The sequence below is a fragment of the Helicoverpa zea genome, chromosome 4 (assembly GCF_022581195.2).
Source record: "Helicoverpa zea isolate HzStark_Cry1AcR chromosome 4, ilHelZeax1.1, whole genome shotgun sequence".
NCBI lineage: Eukaryota > Metazoa > Arthropoda > Insecta > Lepidoptera > Noctuidae > Helicoverpa > Helicoverpa zea.
This window is the reverse complement of record NC_061455.1, coordinates 9,158,535-9,177,460: the sequence shown is the minus strand read 5'-3', so window position 1 is coordinate 9,177,460 and position 18,926 is coordinate 9,158,535. Positions and strand designations below refer to the sequence as shown.

At 40.3% G+C, this 18,926-nt stretch overlaps 1 long non-coding RNA gene across 1 annotated transcript in view; it reads left to right on the top strand.

Annotated features, from left to right (window-relative positions):
• The window catches only part of LOC124629479, a 40,354-nt gene that overhangs the window by 12,005 nt on the left and 9,423 nt on the right, over nucleotides 1–18,926 (top strand). The window contains exon 2 of the long non-coding RNA XR_006984297.1: nucleotides 10,150–10,182. This is a non-coding gene — a long non-coding RNA (uncharacterized LOC124629479). The remainder of the gene's footprint in view (nucleotides 1–10,149; nucleotides 10,183–18,926) is intronic.

Sequence of the window (18,926 nt, the reverse complement as noted above, 5' to 3'; positions counted from 1 at the left end):
TAAGTGGATCCGAAGAAAGAAGAAGAAAATTTAAAATGTCTTCATTGGAACTCACTATACTTTTCTTACGGGAGTTGTGTTCCCTGAATCTTCGGAAATCCTTGTTGCGGGCTTCCGAAGCCTCTTCAGAGAGGTTTCCAATTGGTACGATCGCATTACAAGTAATGATGTCAGCTCCATGAAGTAGCAGTTTGTGCACGGTTGCAGACATGTAGTACCAATTATACAAGGACACGTACCTTTCAGCAGTTTTGTATGCGTAATCTTTGAATTTTACGGTATCCACATCCTCACCGGAAGTTATCGCTTGCAAAATAACAGCAAACCTGTGAATCAGTTCCGCATCGAGTCCTGTTATATCGGCAGTTTTCACTGGATCTTCAAAGAATTTTCTCGCTGTGTTACCGTCATTGGTCGTACCATGGCCTTGCTTCACTACATCAATCAGTAAGCCGAGTTCATTTTTAAAACGATCTTGAACTATCTTCTTTTTCGCATCTCTTACATTTTGTCCTTCTTTTCCTCTTACAGACGATTTTTTGATATCAAGTCTGTATGATATATTTAAAAGGCATCCCATCACATTTATGCGTGCATGCAGCGAGGATAGTATAAACTTCAACATTTCCGGTGATGTCACTCTTTTTTCTACAAGTTCCAAGTTGTTCATCTCGGTCGGTTTCGCTAAACAAATGTAGCATGCAGAATTGGACTTAGCCTCTGAAAGATAAGTGCAAATCTTGGCATCAAACATTTTATTTTATTTTTTTTATTTTATTTTTTCTTTTAAGGAATAGCAAACAGTTACATTATATAAACTTACAAATAATATAACAATGGCTTGTTGAGGTCATAATGTAACCCACAACGCTATCCACAGGTAAACATAAAAATTTAGAACAGAAATTCTAATCGCTAGGAACATTAATAGCAGTACGCGTAACAAATAACAAATAGGGACAGTATAGTAGTGTAAACATGACTTTTAGCAAAATATATTCATAAAAAGGAAAGAGGAGTTTAAGAGGAGGTTTGGGTTTTAAGTAGGGAACTATGAAGGAGGCTTTTGAACTTATTTATGCTACAATTGAAAATATCAATGTTTATAAAGGTGACGTTATAAGTGTCAACCATACGGCGGATAGGTGAGCGCAGGCCCGAATTAGTGCGACAGGTGTTCAGCGCAAAAAGAGTGCCTGGGCGCACCTGTCGCCTGTGAATGGTTCTTGGTACAGCATAACAGATCATATTATTTAGGTTTGTACAGTTAAATTTATTTCTGACTATATTAAACAAGACAGTTGCCTCAAGGTACTTTCTTCGAGAGCTAAGGGGAAGGAGTTTGTATTTGCTTAGTAAAGTAGGATACGGCAGGTAAGCTTTATGACATCTATAATGCATTGCACGCAAAAATTTGTACTGGACATTCTCTACCATCTCAGCGTATTTTATGTAGAATGGATTCCATACCGAAACTGCATACTCTAGTTGCGAACGAACAAGGGCTTTGTACAAACATAAATACGATGTGGTTTTTTTGAAGTCAAGAGTAGACCGCATGACAAATCCGAAAAGTTGAAAAGCTTTGCTGACTATTTTATTGATGTGTAAGTCTAGGCATAGTTTGGTGTCGAGTATAACACCAAGGTCGCGGACTGATTTCAGTTGAGATAGAGGCTCATGACAAAGGTTGTAAGAGTACTTAATTATGTGTTTATTTTTAGTAAATGTGAGGAAGTTGCATTTGGGTAAGCTTAGCTTAAGTTTGTTTCTAAGGCAGTAATCTGTCAGTCTGTCCAGGTCTTGTTGGAATAAAGTAGAATCGTCAACACTTTGGATGGAATTATAGACCTTCAGATCGTCAGCGTACATTAGAAACTTTGTATGATGGAAACATTGACCAATATCGTTAACGAAAATGTTAAATAATAATGGCCCAAGGATAGAGCCTTGTGGGACGCCTGACGTGACCTCGATGACCCTTGAAGCATGTCCATTGATTACTACTCTTTGACAGCGATTCAAAACATAGGAGGCAAACCACCGCAATAAATTGCCTCGAATCCCATTAAAAAATATTTTATTAAGCAGCAGTTCGTGATCCACTTTGTCAAATGCCTTGCAAAAGTCTGTGTATACGGCGTCTACTTGCAGTCCGTTGTCAAAGCTATCAAATAAAAAACTGGAGAAAGACAGGAGGTTCGTAGTGGTAGATCGCTGTTTAACGAAGCCGTGTTGCTGCGGTATAATGATATTATGTAAAACCGGGTACAATTCATTGTGGACAAGTTTTTCAAAGACCTTTGACAAAGTGGATAGCAGTGAGATTGGACGGTAATTCTCCACATTACCCTTCGAGCCACCCTTGTGCACAGGTGTGATGTTTGCATGTTTCCAACTTTTTGGAAACACTCCCTCTGTTATGCACTTGTTATAAATTATTGTTAAGGGTATGCAGATTTGATCAGCAGTGCGACGCAAAAAATAAGGCGGTATGCCATCCGGTCCTGGGCCTTTAGCAGGGTCCAGTGATCTTAATTCTTTTAGAATCTTTTCTTCATTAAAATATAGGGTGGAAATTATATCGCAGGCTGATGAAGTTTCTGCGGGTGGTTGCCATTGTGATAAGAGTGGTGACGCGGGTTCGCAAACAGAGTGGAAGAAATTCGAAAATACATTGCAGATATCTTCAGTTTCAGTGGCTTTGGTGTCTTTGTAATATACTTTTGCTGGGATGCTAGGTCTGTCTTTTTTGTTTGATACGTATGTCCAGAAGTGTTTGATATTTCTTTTTAGGCTATCTTCTACCGAACTTATGTACTTAGAGAAGCATTCACTGCACATATCCTTAAAACTGGTTCTATGTGCAGAGAATGTTTCATAATCCGATATGTTTCCGTACTTTTTCCATTTGATCCAGGCTTTTTGTTTCTTTTTAAATATATTTATCAAAGGTCGTGAGAACCAGACTGGTTAATTGGAAGATCTAGGACGTGCAAGGGGAGTATGAGAGCTGATAATCTCGTCCAGTTTATTATAGAACAATGATAGAGCTTCTTCAGATTTCTGATGTGCAAGAAGTTTATGCCACTCAGTTTTCTGTATCACATCGTTTATGTTTTCATAGTCTGCTTTATAGAAATTGTATTTTTTCAGCGGATGCCTGTTAAGGGGAGGATCTTTAATGTGAATGTTTATATTACAAACGAATGGGGGGTGATAGATGTCAGCAGGAAGTAGAGGAGGTGATTCTAGTAGCACACTACAGGAAGCATTTGAAATTAACAGGTCCAATATTTTTTCTTTACAGTTAAATGTAAAGTTGTGTTGAGAAGCACTTAGGAGAGACATAAAGTTGTTAAGATGGTCACAGGACGCAGTTGAACCAATGCATAAACAGGGATTAATGGGAGTATTCAAGGTAGAGGTAAGGTAGGTTGTCATCATGAGGTCATGGGTTACTTTGTTAGTTTCATATTCGGTTGGTCGAAGATCTGAAATTTGCTTTTCCTCCAGCCTCACTTTCTTTTACAAATTGAAACTGCACAGGACGACAAAAAGCTGGTGAACAAGGTTTTTGGTTTTCCCAAACTGTTTTGTCTTCACACATTATTTTTAAAGGCACTAAGGATGTCATAAAAATGCTGGAATCATCGTCTGCAGAATCCAACTTTTGCTTATATCTACTTTGGCTCGATGCACCGTCACAACCCCATTTCGATACCAGAATCATTTCTTTTCCTTGTATGTTATCAGGAAAAGATTTTAATACTCTTTTGGCTGTAATGTCAAGTAGACTTTGCAGAGTAATTTTAGCCGAAGAATCAGTAATTGTGATAGAGTTCTCTGGTGGGTAACACTATTTCTTCTCTTTTTGCACTTGGTAATACGAAGGGTATAAATTGCGAATGCCTTCTCGTATAGCTGTCTCTCTCAATGTCATGTATTGCTATTTTGACAGCTTCAGAGATAGCAATAAACCTAGAGCCTTCTGAGGTGTAAATGGGTCATTCTAAGTTAAGAGGTAATTCGTTGTATGAAATGGCGGCACGAGTTTTTTTTTATATATTTTTACTTAAGTATACATTTTTAAATGTAAACGGCTACGTTGAAAACGTTTACAAAGGGGCCAGTCAATTTTTTGGGTTTATCTCGTTTTATAAGTGACCAGGGGAAATACACAATACAGGGGAGAGACAAGGTGTACAGGGGAAGATACTTCATGAACAGGGAAGAGATAAAAAATATAACAAGGTTAATTTTAAGAATCATCTTTATTTATTTTAATTATGAATTATTTGTAATCAGACTTTTCATTTCTTAGCAGTCTTATGTGCTAGGTACAAAACATGAAAAACAATAATAAAAAGAAACAAAAACAAAAAATTCTCTTTTGAATAACAGTAACTTGAAATATGGAGAGAAAAAGCAAAAATTCGTAGAAGACGTTTAGCACTCCAAGATATAAGTAATGCTTTTGTAACACCACCATGTTCAGATAATGAAGGCCCACCGCCTCCTCAAAATATAAACAGGCGAACGCAGGCAGCACAGCAAAAATTCAACTTTTTTTTTAACGACGTCAAAAAGCATCAAAAGTCGCAGGCCTTTTATGTGCCAGGGCCGCGGTATCTCTTTTGAACAACCCGCAGCCCTGGCAGGCCTTGGCCCTACTGGGCCCCGCTGGGGATGCTGACATCTCTTTGAGGAGCGCGTGGAACAACGCGCGCCGCCGACACGGGTCTGTTGTCTAAAAATAGACATGAGCGATGAGCCACCCGAACTCACCGCTCACAGACCTACGCCTACGGTGGCCGGGAGTCGTCTCGCGACACCCGGCGCCCGTGGTGTCTACCTGCTCCAGCGCGGCGGCCGGGATGAGAGGTGCGAAACAGTCATGCTCGAGAAGGAGGCGACGGCATCCCATTCCCTCTCGCCCCGGACCATGGCCTGAACCAGGGCCGGACGCGAGAGGTCGCCGCCGCCTAAAGCCTCGAAGAGGACCCGGCGGTGCCCTTCCCACGCAGGGCACTCCTGGACTGTATGGTCCACCGTGTCCTCGGGGTTGTCCGCACAGTGGTGACACCCAGGTGCCTCCTCACGACCGATTCGATGCAGGTACCTCTCGAAACAACCGTGTCCAGTGAGGACCTGCGTCATGCGGTACGTGAGGGCGCCGTGACTCCTCCCGAGCCACTCCTCAAAGAGAGGACTTACCGCCACTATGGTGGCGTGCCCTGCACTGGGTTGCGACAGTCGTTCCCTCCAGGCCACCATGAGATCGCGCCGGAGCTCCGCCCGCTGCTCGACAACTTGCCGCGGCAACGGAGTTCCCTCCCGGCCCTCCTGAGCCTCCTCGCGCCAGTAGTACAGGCGCAAGAAGACTCTCGCCTCCAGATCCCACGGTGGCAGTCTGGCAGTAGGCCAGCTGCTTCGCGGGAGATCGTGCAGCAAAAGTCCACTCGAGCAAGAAAAGCAAGAAACCTGAAAATAAAAAAACAAGCGGAAGAAATAGATCCACTTAAATCTGTGCAGTCCAACGCTACAAAAAAAAACAAGTACAACGATGAAATACTTATCCGGGTCATTTTTAATTCTTTGATATCGTAATCGTTTGCTATCCTCTTATTTTCAAGCCATTTTTCTGTAAATAAATTGTATTGTAAAGCTAAAATAAGCATAACGCCAAGTAAAGGATTAGAGAAAACTAGAAGTATTAATGGAAACGCGTAAAAATGTATCTCACCTGGACATTAAGTATCTCCCCTGCCATCAAAAGAGCCAGGGGAAATACGCCAGGGGAGATACATTTTCGATAGAAATCTAAAATAGCCGTAAAAGTATTTCGCGCACGTCATTCACACACAAACATAACAATGTACACACTATTCATAGTAAATATTGAAGTATATGTTAGTATTTTAACAAAAAATTGCAATGTAAAACTTACCAGAGGAAAGACTGCATTCACATAACTCTTCTGCACCCAGCGAGTAGCGTGAACGAAATGGCCGACAATAAAGGCGGCGCAGTTGCTTATGCGCCGTTTGCTGCTAACTTCACGTTACACACTATGCATTCAAGGTCACAACTTCTACAGACTAGGAGAGCAAAACTGATTTTTGAACGAAAACAAAAGACCAGGGGACGAGACACGAAACTCGGTGGACAAATTTCGGTGTTCATATTTTTTTAAAGAATTGAAATAAAAGCACTTTTACTTGTAAGATACTATTACTAAGTTTACTGTCCCTATAAAATTAAAGAGTTTATAATAATTATTGAATTTTAATACATTCATAATTACTGATTTACAAATAAAGTCGGTTGGGGGACAGACCAGGGGAGAGACATTTTTCATATATTAGAGCTTATTGTGACTTAATTACGTACATTTCTGCAATAAATTTGAGTGACCACATAGGAAACATTTAGTTTTAAGTGATAAATAGGTTATTTGTAAAGTTTATTGAAAAAAAATGTATTTTTTTGTTGTTGCCGTCGAAAGTACTTCTTAACTTAGAATGACCCAAATATTTTCTTGGTGAATGGTTGTTTCACCATGACGTCTTGAAATTTACCAATTGACTCTGGATTTTTCAGCATGTGTTCAATAACAGAAGCCATGTTTTCCTTTCCATCCGCTTTTAATTTTGATACAGCTGCAAAAACCATTTCACTACATTCACCATCCAAGTCGCCACTTCTTCTTTTCTTTTGCTTCGTTCCCAAATCGTCAAAAGCTTTCCGAGGATGTTTCCTTTTGGTCATGGTTCCAACAGAAGATGTTGATGTAGATGGCTCTGCTTCATAAACCGAAGCTATTGATGTACTTTCCACTTGGCTTAGTATGCAGCTAGGCCAGTCAATATTCGTTTGCAGCCAACTTTCATGTTTCTCTAGGAATATGTCCGCTTTCCGACTTACTGATTGCCAACGTTTGTTGACAGCTCTAGCAAATTTTCGGCAAAATTCCCGAAATGTCACACGAGCTTCTTCAGATAAATTGCAGTCCAGTCGTGATAACACTGTTTCGAACAAAAATTGGTAGTCTGTTATTTTATTCGCACTTTTAATATCACAAATAAATCTAAGTTAGTAACGATCGCAATATTCTCCATTTTGTTCAGTTGAATGTATTCAATTGCAAAAAAAAAAAATGTTTCGCACCTCTGGCCTTATAATGCAATATATCAAAACAATTCAAATAATTCATAGATTGACTCCCTGAAAAATAATTAGGGCCAATCGTGCGAGACCGGAGATATGTCCTTTTATTCGTTCAGCTTCATACAAATTTTTGAATAAAAATTTATCAATGAGCCGTTTATGAGTCTATACTATAATGATACAATTTTAAAGTATGTATGTGGTCTTCCGAAAGATATTCAGGCATAAAAGTCATCACTTTCGAGGTTACTAATCGGATGTCTATGAAACCTGAAATCCATCCCACAGTGCGCCGCCGCACTCCTGCCTCGCTACATCAACACATCGATCGCAGCCTTAAACTATCAAATATGTTTCGTCGCCAATAACTTATGAACAGCTAAAATACTAATCATGTATTTGTTAATGTTTTTTCCAATCCTTGAAATACTTCTGATACGCGCTTTTTGGTATAGCCAATAGCTCCTATTTCGGTTTTCTTATCTCCTCAATCGTAACAAAACTAATTTTGTAGACCATAACTATTGAAATATTTATGTATTACCCCTCTGTTCGATAATCTATCATATCTATATTTGAATTTTGCGCAGGTTGTTTTGGGTTATGATAATTCATCCTCCGAGCCTTTTTCCCAACTATTTTGGGCTCGGCTTCCAGTCTAACCGAATTCAGCTGAGTACCAGTGCTTTACAAGAAAGTCGCTTCTGGTTTCTGCTATCTGACCTCGTCAACCCAGTTACCCGAGCAACCCGATACCCCTTGGTTAGACTGGTGTCAGACTTACTGGCTTCTGACTACCCGTAACGACTGCCAAGGATGTTCAATGACAGCCAGGACCTACAGTTTAACGTGCCATCCGAAACACAGTCATTGGTGTCTAAGATATACTTGGAAAGTTCATACAAACTTAGAAAAGTTGCAGTGGTTTGGTTGTCAGAGGTTGGTTCTTTGCCCACTAGGCCACCACGACTTTTTTATGCTATGATAATAACATAATTTATTATATTTTTTGGAAAAACGGGGTAGGTATAAAACTGGTCTCTTGAAGCATCGCCTTACAAGTGCCGGGGGCTCGGGCTGGCTAGAGTAATTGCCTATAAAGCTGGTTGAATTGAGTCGCTTTTGTTTTGGTCCTAGATTGCCAGCACGAGCGGCGCGAGAGATCGAGGTGCGAAATGCAAAATGCCTTCACTCGATAAAATATGTGTGTAATGCAATGTCATAATAAGTTAAATGGACCTCAAATGTCTGATACAAATAAAATAAAAATACAACTTGCTTCAATAAAGAGCCAGTTTCTTCATCAAAAGCAATGTCATAAAGTAAAAGTAACGGTCAAATTTGTTTTTTCACGATTTTAACTATTAGCTGTTTTGCTGTTATTTAAGCCTTGAAAAAACGAATATGACCGTTACTTTTACTTTATGACCTTACTTTGGCTTTTACTTTAAAGTTACAGTAAAAGTTTTTTTTTTCTTTTTAGCGCATTTAAATAAAAGTTTTTAAAGATTTTTTTTACCTTAATTTAGTCTTTTTGGACACGCATACATAAATGATGAATCGTCTGTGCACGTATTCTTTGTCCACTATTTGGAAAATGAGTACTTTTGTTTTTTCCTACTATGAAACAATAAAATCGGATGTAAAAAGAAGCTTTTATTCAAAGAAAAAAAGACTAGATAAGGAGAAAAAAAGACACATTGCACAATTGCACCGGGTTTTCGTGATAGCTATACTCCGGTGATTTATGCTTCTGCTTGCATCAAACTCACACAGACATAATTCACATAATGTACTTGAGAAACAATCAAATATTTCCTCTTTATACATAAAAAGGAGAATAGGGTTGTTTCCTAGTATTCATTTAGTTAAAATTAAATAAATGCAACGAAAGTTCACAAAACTAGAAACACGATAAGCTATATTATATTATTTATAACTGACCATATATTTTTTAATTAATTTATGAAATTTTAATTTTGAGCCTGTGACGTCACGCCATTAAAAACGACGAGAAGAGACCGATGACGTCATCCTTTCTATATTTGACAGTGACAGATATATCGAAATAACCTCAGAATTAATGTTTTGTTTATTTGCTTCTGTGAAGTTCTGTGTGTTAATTGCATTTAAGTGATACAACTGCTAAAGAATTATGGAGAAAGGATTTATGAAAGCTGATAGTTCCAATCTGCCAAGAGTAGACTCTTTTATGGTCGCTCAATTCTTTGCCAATAACCAAGATTTTTATTCAGCGGTACGTGGATGAACAGTTTATTTAGAGCACTAATGGTCGTATTTCCACAGTCTCGCACAACACAAACTTTGTAGACATTCATTTAATTTAAGTTTTTTGAAAAAGCATCAAATCTTTTCGAACGCGGACACAAACATAACCTCAATATAAATAAACACAAACTTTACGTTTCTTTGCACCATTTCATTTTTCCGCGTACACAACTCAAAACATTTGAGGTATTTTATTTTTGTGCAAATGTATAAAAATAATCTATATGTATAAAATATTATAGTTTTTCTAGCTATTTTATAAAAATACATTATTAAAATTAAGAAATCCATTAGTTGGTATGTTAGTTTTTTCTCGTTATATGTGCTTTAAAATGTAAAGGAATGAACAGAGAACGTTGACGTCACAGTCACGCGATCTAGCGTTTTCTGAGCAATATTTTAAGACAAATAGAAAAACATGTAATACATAAAAAATAAAAAGATTTGAGACGAAAAATGAAAGAGAGGGTGATCTTAAAATTATTTAGAAGCTATCTAAATAGATTTCCGAAAATTGGAAACAACCCTATTAGCTGAAGAGATTTTATATTCATGATTCGTGATGATGACCCACCTAACGTCACCTAATATTAAATAAAGTTTAATTTCACACCGTGTATGCGTAATGAATTGCATATTATGTACTAGGTACTAGAATACGAGTAACAAATGCAAATATTTCTGTTTCAGGTGAGTCGCATGCTCGCTCGCTCTCCACTGTACGTAAGTGCCACCACATGTCGCTTCGCTAGTTCGTGATAGGTGTCGTAGATTTCATTCTACACTCACTTCATCCTAATTAGATGATGTCAAACTGACGCATGGATACAGATCCCTAGTGTCAGAATATCCCAAATCCGCCTCTTGGCCTTCGTCTATTAGACAGAAGTAAACCAGTTAAAACATAGAACAGGTATATTTTTGTGTGGATGCTTTGTTTGAAGATGCAAGCACCAATTGTGATATGTCACAAAATCTTAATTCAATTAACTTAGAACTACCACTGTTAACGTTGAGGACCGTTTTGAAGTAGTGCATGCGTCGCGTTGTCGCGCTCAACGTGAGGGTGATGTCTCATCGTTGTAGTTGTAGCATGACGAAATGTACACAATGCATTGTGTCCGCGCCAACACACCATTCATTTTGCGTGGTTTGCTAGTTTCTCTTATGTTTGACTGCTGCTTCACAAAATATACTGAGTACGTTCTTGCGACGTGTCAAAAATCTGTTCATTGGAGATCGTTGTTATTGGTTCCTTATAGATAAGTAATTATTTTTTAGTAAGCATCTACCTACTACATGCCTGCAAAAGGGGATACAGGTTACACGTATTATATACTAGCTTCTGCCCGCGACTTCGTACGCGGATCCTGTCCCTTATGACACTAGACTACGGGGTCAGCAAAATCAAAGATCTGAATAGTCGCAATAGACGTGACCATAGGGATAAAAGTAGTGATTCTAATTAGTCCGCATTTAAGTTGTGTGTGGCAAAAATATTATGTAAAAAAACATTAAATAGATGACAAAGTCGTGGTGACTTAGTGGAATTCGTGGTGGTTTAGTGGAATTCGTGGTGGTTTAGTGGGTAGAGAACCAATCTCTCAAGTATGAGCGTGCGTCTTTGATTTCAGGTCTGGCAAGTGCTGCCAATGCAACTTTTCTAAGTTCGTATGTACTTTCTACGTATATTTTGGATACCAATGACCGTTATTTGGAGGGGATGTTAAACTGTAGGTTCCGACTGTCATTTAACATTCCATTCTTGGCAGTCGTTATGGGTAGTCAGAAACCAGTAAGTCTTACCAAGGGGTGTTGGGTTGAGCGGGTAACCGGGTTGTGGAGGTCAGATAGGCAGTCGCTCCTTGTAAAACACTGGTACTCAGTTGCATCGTGACTGGAAGTCGACCCTAACATAATTGGGACAAAGGCTCTTGAGATAATAACGACAATAATAATGAGAAATAGGCACCGCAGGACATCTGAGGCTGATGACGGGGAGAAGCGACCCCGCGGGGCTATATATACTGAGTTCTCCAGGGAGTGTATACTGTCCCCCATCTCCGGCCGGTCGGAGTGAACCATGACGGGGGTAGGTCTCACGCCTCTGGCTTGGCTTGGCCGTCCAGAGTGGAGTCGCTAGAGCAGGATTAGTAGCCCTGCTCGGAGGGTAGGTGCCTCATGGTAAGCACAGGGAGCACGTAATCTGCGTTTAAAGTTCGCCGAGGTATCCTCACCCTTCAGCCGCTCATGTCCCTGTTGCCCTCTTGTTGCTATTCAGTGACTGGTTCCCGGGGGCCCAGTAAGTGAGGTGGCGAGTCTCCACCTGCCGTTTTTACATGTACCTAATAAATTGTCATCCACTAACATCCCATCACAATAGCCCAAGTAGTTTTCCTCCATAGTTAGCAATAGTTTAGCACAGAACCGGGGATTGTCTTTTTTTTAACGACGTCCACCGGGGATTGTCCTTGGATTCATTTCCATAGTGTATAAAGGGATAATCGTCGGTTTTGTGTCACCATTTCATAAACGTTGTCTCAAAAGAACTTCAGCGTGTTGGCTTCGGCCCCACGTTTGCCTCCCAAAAATTCGGAACTCTGTAGTCCCGAGGTCTGGAAGAGACATACAAAATAATAATGAGATATAACGCAACAAAGTTAGGCGTCGTCCTAATTGGCAGCGATCGCGCGATGGCGCGATGCGTTTTTCATCTAAGACGTCGTCCTAATCGACAGCGATTGTACGATGACACGATGCGTTCTCGTCGTTCGATGAGTTCAAACATACAGATTTCATCAGAGTGTCCTATTTGAACCTCGCAAGTGAGATAGTGAGATCGTGAGATGAAAAACGCATCGCGCCATCGTGCGATCGCTGCCAATTAGGACGACGCCTTAGTGAGTGGGGGCTCGTGACGCCACGTCTAGGTATGTAAAATTTGTACTAAGCAGTGACTTAACACGAAATTCAAGCGTTGTTGTATCTTTGTTATTATTTGTTTGTGTGAGAGAGAAAAGAAAAATGCGTGTCCATTATTTTAGCGTTATCTAAAAGACGGACTAATTACTTTTTTTGATTCACCATACCTATTTCATAACATTCATTTCTATACATTTCAAGTGTAGTATTGCTCTTGAAGTTCCACATCAGGTGTTCCAGATCTTCGATGTTTATACGTCAATAGAGAGTGCTTATCAGATTGAACCACTTTTGCTAAAACGTCATATCTTCATATGCTTCATATAGTCTAGCAGGGCTCCTGGAGTTCCACATCAGGTGTTTTACATCTTCAATTTTTATAAGTCAACAGAGAGTGCTTATCAGATTGAACAACTTTTGCTAAAACGTCATACCTCTATATGCTATAGTCTAGCTGGGCCCCTGGAGTTCCACATCAGATGTTTTAGATCTTCAATTTGTATAAGTCAATAGAAAGTGCTTATCAAATTGAACAACTTTTGCTAAAACGTCATACCTGTATATGGTACAGAGAAGCTGGGCTCTTGGGGTTCCACATCAGGTGCTCCAGATCTTAAAATTTATTATCTCAGCTTAAAATGCTCATCAAATGAAACAATTTTTGCCACGGCACCATATTTGTATCTCTTATAGTTTTATTGGTCTGTTGGAGTTCTGCATCAGGTCTTCAAGTTTCGAAGATAAATTATAGCCTATATGTTGACCAGGCTTAATACTGATACAACAAAGAAAAAATCATTGAAATCCGGTTCAGTAGTTCGGAAGATTAGCGTGTACAAACAAATAGACATACAGACAAACAGACAGAATTTTTTTTTTGGATTTGTGCTCCATTACTGTTTCTAAACCCCACCCAATTATTATTTTTTTAATATATTCAATGTACAGACACAGTTTTTTTACAGTTTTATTATATGTATAGATTCATCTAGTAATGCAGCGGTCGCTATTTACTTTCCCTTTAAAACAAAGTGATTAGGTTTGGCGATAACTCGTGTTGGCGTCGCCATGCTAGCTGAATCTTAAGCTGCATCGCAGCTGCCTCTGTGGACCGTCTTGCGTCATCCTTTGTCATAATGTGCTGATTAGATGTGCGTTATCTGCGTACTTGAAGCTGCGCTCCGCTTTTGCGCTATATCGCCAAGGTGAATGTATTTAGCTAGCGCTCGCTAGGCGGCCCGTATGTAGAGCTAATAGAATTGTAGCTCCATTATTGCTCATTCACATCAATTGAGATTTAATGTTTATTTGTTTCCTGTGTACGAGAACCATAGGCGTGATCTCTGTCTCTGCTATAGTTCTCCCCAAAAGTTTTTGTCGTCACAGAAAATTGCGCGAGAGGCTTCGACGACATCTAGTTTTACGTGAACTGTGCCCCTGTCTGGTGTCGAAGTGCACGCTGCCAATTATGCACTGAAGGTAGAAGTTGAAAACATAGCAACAATTAGGGCTTTCAATACCGGTATTACGGGATCCCGTAATACCGTGATCACGGATATATTTTGGTCTTTTTTCAATACCGGTATTGACGAGCCAATACCGTGATTACGGTATTACAATCTTTTTATAATTTTAATTATTGTGGTTTATTGTAATAAGTAGCAGGAAGTTGTATTAAATAAGACAAATAACTACGTACTCGTAAGATGTACTCGTAATATTATTCTCACACTTCACACTTGTGTATTAAGCGCCAACTTTTATCTCCAGCATACCTCCACCTTTCTTAAACAACTGGTTTCTTAATCGGTCGAGCGAGCCAAACGACGTTATTGTTTTGTTAGTCAGTAGCAAAGAGACATCTCATCACTAGGATGTATCGGCAAGCTACTTGGCAACACTGCAGGGACTCCAGAACAGAGTAGATTTCAACCGAGTCAAAGGCCTTCTCATAGTCCACAAATGCTAGACACAGTTGAAGTTGAAGAACAGGACGACAACAGTCCTACTCCACGTCTCTGGAGTTCTCCCTTCAAACAGGACGGCGTTAAAAAGCTTCTGGAGCTCCCCCAGTGCGGGCTTACCTCCTACTTTTAACAGCTCTGTTGTAATGCCATCCTCGCCAGGGGCTTTTCCATTTTTGAGCTGTCTCAGAGCGATCTCGATTTCGCCACTGCTGACTTCTGGCAGGTCTTCGGTGAAATGGCGTGTTAATGTGGCTCTAGAATCCTCATTTCCGGGATCAGGTCGAGATGCATGCGATGCGTATAACCAGCCATAGAAGTTTTCCACTTCCGAAAGGACTGCCGGCACCGAAGAAATGACTTCTCCACTTGTTGTGGTCAGCTTCGTCAAGTGGCTTCTTCCAAGAGATTGTACGAACACCTTTGACCCCCGATTCAGTCCAATTGCTCTTTCAATGTCAAGAGTATTGGAGCACCGGAGGTCGCGTCGTACGTGCTTGTTGATCTCTTGGTTTAGAGCCCCCTTAGCTGACGAAGTGACAGGCGGGTTTTCACGTCGTTTCTTCATAAACCCTAATGTCTCTTCCGAAAGCTTTGATTTCTTGCCCTTACGCTGCATGTTACATAATCTCGAACCTTCCTCCCTGAGGATCCGAACCACATATTCGTGGTTCTGGTTAACGTCTGTTGTGGTTTCCACGGCGGCAAATCAGTTCTCCAAAGGACAATGCTATTCTTTGTATGGAAGTTGGGCTCAAGAGTTGCCCACAGTAACTGCATAGTGTATTTTGTTCCATAGGCTTATAATAGGTCCCAGACCGAAATATTTCGAAATCTATCCCAGGAGTCCTGAGAAAAACTGGTTTGACTCTTATTCAATATTACGAAAAATATGCTTACGAACTCTTAACTTTTCCACTTTTATTACCTTAATTGAAATGCATTATAATATTAATCGACAAATATTCGAAAATACGAGGTATTGAACGAGATTTTTTTTTACCGACTTCAATAAATGGAGGAGTTTTTCAGTTCGTTTGTATTCGTTTTACGTAAGTACGTGCATAACTCCGTCGTTTACCAACCGATTTAAACAATCATTTTATTGTTTGAAAGGATTTACTTTCCAAATGGTTCCTTTGTTATTCGGTTCAGGGTCTGGTGATAGAAACCTTAAAACAATAGGGAACTCTCGGAAAAATTGTTAGCGCATATCGAATAAAAACTTGTCATTCGGGTATATGTCTCCGACACCAAAAAACAGTGGAGGTTAAGACCAGACCTGACGATGGAGACGTCAGCGAGACGAGGGAACCCCTCAACGGCATCTATTTACTACCTCGTGTTCGAGCTTATTTTATTCGTCTTGATAAGATTTTTCCATTGCCATTACGGATATAAGTTGCATGGCGCTACACGAACTTAGGACTGATTGTGGTAGATAGAGACTGAAAAGCAAGAGAAACAACAGTTACCTTTAAACGTCTATATCTGTTTTTTTTTTTTTTTTTATCCTGTTAACAGTGAAACCACTAACTATCTGAATGTTATTTCAAGAAAAGAGGTTGTTAGGTTTGTGGCTACTTAAAATGGCTTGCTAACAATGGCTGGCTAACATTAGAACCGGTTTTTCTCGGGACCTCTGGGACCGATTACAAAAATATTTGGATTCCGTCTTAAGAGTGAAGTAAAGAACCTATTTTAACCATTCCCACTACTGGGCAAATGGCTTGGGCTTTATAAAGTGACTGTTCAAGTTTAACATTAGAACCGGTTTTTCTCGGGACCTCTGGGACCGATTTTCAAAATATTTGGATTTCGTGATAACAGTGAAGTAAAGAACCTATTCTAGCCATTCCCACTACTGGGCAAATGGCTTGGGCTTTATAAAGTGACTATCTATGGAGAACATTTGAATCGGTTTTTCTCGGGACCTCTGGGACCGATTTCCAAAATATTTGGATTTCGTATTAACAGTGAAGTAAAGAACCTATTCTAACCATTCCCACTAATGGGCAAATGGCTTGGGCTTTAGAAAGTGACTGTTCAAGTTTAACATTAGAACCGGTTTTTCTCGGGACCTCTGGGACCGATTTCCAAAATATTTGGACTTCGTGCAAACAGTGAAGTAAAAAACCTATTCTAACCATTCCCACTTCTGGGCAAATGGCTTGGGCTTCATAAAGTGACTATCTATGGAGAACATTTGAACCGGTTTTTTTCGGGACCTCTGGGACCGATTTCAAAAATATTTGGATTTCGTGTTCAGGGTGCACTATGGAACCAGCTGGAACTACTTCCACTGCTGGGCAAACTTAGAGCCCAGACCCTGGCATTGTCCTTTGACTGGAACGTTTCAGATCCTGAAATGGTTTGGAGCAGTGTTGGTCGGAGCTTGGCCTTCATCAGACGGAAACGTTCGGCCTTGAAGTTGATATTTAGAGAGCCTTGGACAAGCCGGTAATCGCTACCGGTATTAAACCTATTGATCACGGAGACGTTTCTATGTGCTTCTTGTTCGTCATGATGAAGTCAGTCTCATTTTTAGTCATAGTGTCGGGGTTATGATTGGACGCTTTTTGAAACTAAAGGATTGTGTTTATGGTCAAGCTAATGACTTAAGCCAAAATCTTGCAAAGGCACTTTGAAGACGCATAAAGGAGCGACGACTTTTAATATCTGGAGTATTGCAATATTTGCATAACCGACAATACCGTGATCACGTGATCACGGTAGTGAAATTTTTAATACCGGTATTGATACCGGTATTGAAATATCCGGTATTTGAAAGCCCTAGCAACAATTGAGCAATAGGTCCAAATCATCCAAACTCACGGCCGTTCCCAATAAGATGTTGATATTAGCCCCATACAATTAAAGTAAAATTCTTGTGTCTAGTAAACAGAACAACAAATAGAAAGAATGTTGGAAACGGCAGTTAATCGCATTATGCCTAAGTCGCGAAATAAGTCTTCATTTCAAATTGACTACATTTCATTTAGTCTACATCTCAAAATGTCAAAATGACTACATCGCAAAATGAAGTAAAATAATGTACAGGTACAATAAAGTACAGTGATACTCACTGTACTTTGTTGAAAGGTTCTTTTAACCTGCAGAGAGACATGTGTTGCTGGGGAGTTTGTTGCGCCACTTCTTCTTCCCAGCAAAAACGCATAGGAAGTGGTGAAGGGTGGGCGTTTTGGGGGCTGTCTCATGTAATTTTTTTTTGACGTTCGAAAAGTGCTGTTTTGCAGCCAAGTTTGAATAAATGAGTTTTAATTTGATTTGAGTAGCTAGTCAAAGTTAGCCAAAGTAATAATTATGGTATAACCAACATACTGCTGACTAATTCTTAAAAACAGCTGAAGTTATTACCGACTTTTTAATGATAAATCATCAAATGACTCCTTCCGCTGTGGGTTAGCAGCGTGAGGGAGTGTCAGATTGTTAGTGACTAAAACCCACCTGGGTTTGCCGAGACGGGCCCGTGACTCTATAGGAGACGGAAGGACGATGAGCCACCGCCCACAGAGCCACGCCCGCGATGGCCGGGAGTCGTCCATCGACACCCGACGCCTGTGGTGTCTTCCACGTCTATGGCAGAAGCTGGGATGAGAGGTGTGAACTTTTCTGCTTCGCAAAAAGGACCATGTCTTGAACCAGGGCCGGACACGAGTGGTCGCCGCTGCCGATTGTGTCGACGAGGACACGGCGGTGCCCAGGCGGGGCATTCCTGGACTGTGTGGTTCACCGTGTCCTCCGGGCCGCCCGTACAGTGGCACGAGCCACACCTCAAAGAGGGGACTTCAAGCCACTAAGTATTGTGATTGTGACGAACCTGTACTGGGCTAACTAGCTTTTTTCGAATTATATTAAGGTCAGCTACCAGACACTAGTTAGTTAACATGAAATTATAATCTTTACGTACTTGTTTAATTAATGTGATTAATTCTGTGTCAATTATCACTTTATCTAAATTAAGTAGACATTATAAACAATGGCTAGATGATATATTATCCAGATTTATTACTTTGGCTGTAACATGTACAATTTGTTGGTAGCGGCGACTGGTTGCGCCGCCGTGGTGTCCCGGTGAAAAATAGCCCCCAAGAGTTCCGAAATGAACTATTAATAAAGTTAGAGGTGATGTTTTAAATCCGGCCCTTTATCAAGGCCCAAAATCTAAGGATTTGGGGTAAAATACAGGTAAATTGCTTAAATGTACACTATTCTTGTAATCATTTTATATTTATCCCGCTATTGTAAAAACTCTCGCTCGGTGCTTCTCTACGTGATCGAATCCGAAATGAGGAGATCCGTAGACGAACTAAAGTCACCGATATAGCCCACCGGATTAACAAGTTGAAGTGGCAAATGGGCAGGCCATATTGCTCGCAGAGCAGATAGCCGATGGGGTCGAAAAGTGCTGGAGTGGAGACCACGGACTAGCAAGCGCAGCGTAGGATGCCCACCAACAAGGTGGACAGACGACCGTATAAAGGTCGCCGGAAGACGCTAGATGCAGGTCGCTTCCAACAGGTATCTGTGGAGATCTAAGGGGGAGGCCTATGTTCAGCA